This window comes from Ammodytes marinus (assembly GCF_949987685.1).
Source record: "Ammodytes marinus genome assembly, chromosome: 16".
NCBI lineage: Eukaryota > Metazoa > Chordata > Actinopteri > Uranoscopiformes > Ammodytidae > Ammodytes > Ammodytes marinus.
The window spans coordinates 4,473,240-4,478,239 of NC_137220.1; the positions used below are offsets into that span (position 1 = coordinate 4,473,240).

At 45.2% G+C, this 5,000-nt stretch overlaps 2 protein-coding genes across 2 annotated transcripts in view; one reads left to right on the top strand and one right to left on the bottom strand.

The window, feature by feature from the left end:
• tmem104 (transmembrane protein 104) overlaps nucleotides 1-4,488 on the top strand; it is a 324,830-nt gene extending 320,342 nt beyond the window's left edge. The window contains exon 11 of the transcript XR_013845267.1: nucleotides 4,457-4,488. The gene's annotated coding sequence lies outside the window, so the exon portion shown is untranslated. The remainder of the gene's footprint in view (nucleotides 1-4,456) is intronic.
• LOC307262983 (RNA binding protein fox-1 homolog 3-like) overlaps nucleotides 1-5,000 on the bottom strand; it is a gene marked incomplete at both ends in the record, with an annotated part of 52,678 nt that overhangs the window by 26,247 nt on the left and 21,431 nt on the right. The window lies entirely within an intron of this gene.

Below are 5,000 nucleotides of genomic sequence, written 5' to 3' on the forward strand. Positions count from 1 at the left end.
TGTGTGTGTGTGTGATTGGCTAGAGATATTCCCAGATGGGATTCAAGCTGAGGGTCATTCTGAGGTCTGGGGCCCTTTGCCACTCAGGCCATCTGCCACAGTGTACACTCGGGACACAGCTCTGAATATGTAGGCAGGTTGTTCAACACTGTTTTCACCCTCAATATGACTCAGTACTGGTGTAAGGAGTACCTGAAAACCATACGTGTGTGTGTGTGTGTGGGGGGGGGGGTGTAGGTGTGTGTGTGTGTGTGTGTGAGTGAGCGAGAGTGTGAGTGAGTGTGTGTGTGTGTGTTTGTGTGTGTGTTTGCCATTTTGTTAGAACCAATTTGAGTTTTAGCCCTTAAAGGCCCTGGCAACCCAAATCCACTAAATCCTTGTAACTATGTTATTTGGGTGGTAAAATCAGTGCTAATATGTATATGAAAGGTCTTAGGAATATCTGTTAGCCCCGCGCTAAGCTACTGTCATGTCAGTTGGTCGAGCATTTGAAAAATCCTGATTCGAATGTTGCCTTGGCTTAGAGCGAGCTATATCTTGTGATGTCACGCGAAGGATCTCTGTTCTAAAATGCATTGGGACGGCCATTTGAAAATTTCTGATTCGAACGTTGGCTTACGTCTCTATCTTGGGACGTCACACGCTCTAAAAACAAATATATACAATATCTCTGGAGCCGCGCAAGAGATACAGACTGTCTCTTTGCGCCTGAGCCTACACTCACAGGCTCGTCTGAGCGAAGCAGCGCGCACCCCGGTGATGGTAACGTCCACAGTGACACCTCGCCGAGCCGCCGTGCAGAAAAACTATGTGGTTTAAGACTAAATGATCACCGGGGATTCCTGAACGTTAATGTTGTAGAGGGGACAGGCTTTCACGATCCGATTGTGTCCCGAGACCTGAGAGACACGTCTCCAAATTGCGCAGAAAATCCACTGTCGATCGCTGCGCCGATTCATGCCTCTGACACGTCGACTCGCAACAAAAAAAAAAGTCAAGGCTTTGAATTCAGTGCTGGGGATGTGGAGATCTTTGGCCATTTCCCGTGCCTCTTTTTCCTCTCGTCACTTCGTTCTCTATCCAAGCGCACACACCTCTGTCCGGCCGCATCTGAGTGCGCAGCTCGTGCTCCACCCGAAAATAAATAAATAAACACAAGTTGGACACAAGCCCAGCTGATGATCGCTCTGGTAACGGTCAGTCCATAACTGGACGCTGAATATTAGACACCGAATATAAAACGACACGACTTTTTACGACATATTCCCAGGGGGAAACCCATGGGGAAACCCCGTTTTATAATCGGCCCAATACGGCATGTGTCACTGCTGCATGTAACAATATTGTATTGGTGATGCATTTTTTTTTATCAATGTAGCGAGTTTTTATTGAAGTGCAGGCAGAGTTTTTTTTTGTCAGCACTCCCTTCTGAGAATATGTTTCTGCGGCTGCCTGTAGCGTAGGCTACTTCAACAGCGGGTCTCCACACTGTTGATCGTCTGGACAACGTTAGCCTGCATGCTTAGGATCCAACTGGCCGGCTGGTTTGAACTCATTTGATTGTCTTTTTTTATATTGTACTCCTTGTGCTCTTAATTCAAACCGCATATCGCATCAGCTCACGTGATGAGAAACATAATCCGACTCCGTTTTCTCTCTCTCTCTCTCTTATTCCCACTCCTATCCTCAAAAACATTTAAAAATGCATATGTCTAAAATAGATAGCAGATTTTTTTGCAAGTTAAATGGGAAATAAATTAATAAGATATAACAATAAATATGAGACAGATATATTTTTATATATTTTCATTGTGACACTGACACCTGTTTCAATTAAACAGGTTGCGGTTGTAGTGGGAAAAAATATCCTACAACTAATTGCAAACCTATATAGGCCTAATAATAATAAGTTACTTTCTGCAAGTGATGTTGAGCTTGCGCTCTCAGCTGTGCCAAAGCATTCAGCGTTGCTAGGGAAACCAGCTACCTTCGCAGCCCGTGCAGCAGTGTGAACTGCCAGTCAGGCTCGTTGTGAGCATGTGCAGCATTTCTAGTTTGCGTCTCGTTGTGTGGTGAATCTTTTGTCTGAACTGGGCTAAACCTGCTCAGCACCGTGAGTGAGAGAACGTTCCCTTACAGAACGTTGTTGGCCACGCCCACACCACCCTGCAAAATGTTCTAGACAGCAAAAAAGCAGTTTTTTAGACTAAATGTTATAATATTTATGAAAATAAATTTTTAATTGGATGACTGTAAACAGCTTATAGAGAAACCCAACATTAATGTCATATATTTATGTCTGTGGGTTGCCAGAGCCTTTAAATGTGAGGACATTTTTAGAAAGTGAGGACATTTTGTCCGGTTCTCACTTTGGGACAGGCCTTTAAAGGGCTGTTTGAGGGTTAACACTAGGTTTTAAGGACAGGCCTTTAAAGGGCTGTTTGAGGGTTAACACTAGGTTTTAAGGACAGGCCTTTAAAGGGCTGTTTGAGGGTTAACACTACGTTTTAAGGACAGGCCTTTAAAGGGCTGTTTGAGGGTTAACACTAGGTTTTAAGGACAGGCCTTCAAAGGGCTGTTTGAGGGTTAACACTAGGTTTGAAGGTTCAGGTGTGAATTAGGTTTATGTTAGGGTTAGTGTAAGGGTTGGGGTTAGGCATTTAGTTTGGATGGTTAGGGTTAGGGTAAGGGGCTAGGGAATGCATTATGTAAAATAATGTCCACAAAAGTATAGTCATACAAACGTGTGTGAGTGTGTGTGTGTTACCTGTTACATGTGTGTGTGTGTGTGTGTGTGTGTTACCTGTGTGTGTGTGTAACCCAGGCTAATAACAGGTATCCAATGTGTTTTAGATTAACCCTATGGCACTACCTCGCAAATAAACTCTTAAATGAAGATCCATCGTAACTCGTAGACATACAATCAGTGGCCGTATATATAGGTATAGGATTTTGCCTGGGGAGATAGTGACACACACACACGCACACGCACACGCACACGCACACGCACACGCACACGCACACACACACACACACACACACACACACACACACACACACACACACACACACACACACACACACACACAGGTGGACAAAGACCAGTGAACAGTCTAATGAACGATACACACCCCCAAACCACCGCGAGCTCCAATAAAGCTGACAGCGGAGACAGATTAGTGGCGCTTTCTAAAACAGGTTTAATGTCTTCTGCTATTAACATCACGCTCCATTAGCAGGTCCACACACACACACACACACACACACACACACACAGAGACACACACACACACATAGAGAGAGAGACACACACACACACACATAGAGAGAGAGACACACACACACACACACACACACACACAGAGAGATACACACATAGAGAGAGACACAAAGAGACACACACACACACACACACACACACACACACACTCAAAACTATGTCTCTCATTTGGGGCAGGTAACGCCCACAGTTGCACACACACACACACTGAGGTACATGCCACTTTGTTTGCTGCCAGCATACCAATACCCCCCCCCCCCCCTTCCACCCCCCCCCCCACACACACACACACACACACACAGACACACAACCCCCCCCCCCCACACACACACACACACAGACACACACCCCCCCCCCCACACACACACACACACACACACTCACACTCATCCTCCCACACACGCCCACTGAGGTACGTGCCACTTTGTTTGCTGCCAGCATACCAATACACTGCCTCTATCTTGCAGGATGCCCCCCCCCTAACCCCCCCACCCCCCTCACACACACACACACACACACACACACACACACACACACACACACACACACACACACACACACACACACACACGTTTGCCCCCCCCCCCCCCCACCCCACCCCAAGTGATTTATAAAGCTGACCTTGACATTCAAATTAGTCTTTTTCTTTTTGGGAGCCTTGGACATCTGAACTCTAAAGGGCAAAAACAAATCCCCGTCTTTCAAAGGTTTTTTCCCTACTCCTTCTTCTTAACAAATTTCTCGCCCTCCAAAAATAGTCCAAATGCCTCTTTCTAGCCCTGTGTTCCAATCCGCGCCTTGATCTTGCCTCTTGCTTTTATATCCGTCGCATGCCAAAGTGGATGGACAGTTCCAACAGCCAATAAGAACAGAGAATCGGAGCCTCTCTCTGATTGGTCAAAGTGTACAGCTCATGTTAACTTTGACCAATCAGAAATCATATAACCCAGCTTTAAGTTGAAAGACATATGGACTGGTTGAAGGAAAAGCTAGTCATCTCTTGTCTGCTTATGAGTTAGCTACAGAGGAAATTGTCTGTCTGTCTGTCTGTCTGTTTTTTCCCTACTCCCTCTTTCTTAACAAATCCCTATATTTCTCGTCCTCCAAAAATAGTCCAAATGCCTCTTTCTAGCCCTGCGTTCCAGTCCGCATATTATCGACTATTTAGTATGGTAGAAAAAAAGATTTAGGATGTCCCGATTCTTGTGACCAGATTTAGTATGGTTAGAAATACCTGGATGTATACTAAGTCCGTCTGAGATTTTTTAAGTGTTGAAATCAGCATGCTATTTGTTCGATTCTGACCCAGAATCCAGTGCGCACGTGAAGTGACGTCACAACGACGAAGCCTCCGTATGAAAACAAACGGGGATGCAACGGATATAAAAGCAAGAGGCAAGATCAAGGCGCAATGTTATGATGGAATAAATAAGTTAAAGTATGTCCCAATTGTAGCATACTGCATCCTAACTAGATTATTTTTATCGTCAGATGTAGTATGTAGAATAGAAAAAAGAAAGAGTATGCGATTCGGAACGCAGGGATAATATTTTTCAAAATGTACTAACCTTTCCTCCTGCACGCGCACACACACACGCGCACACACACACACACACACACACACACACACACACACACACACACACACACACACACACACACACACACACACACACACACACACACACACACACACACACACACACACACACACACACAC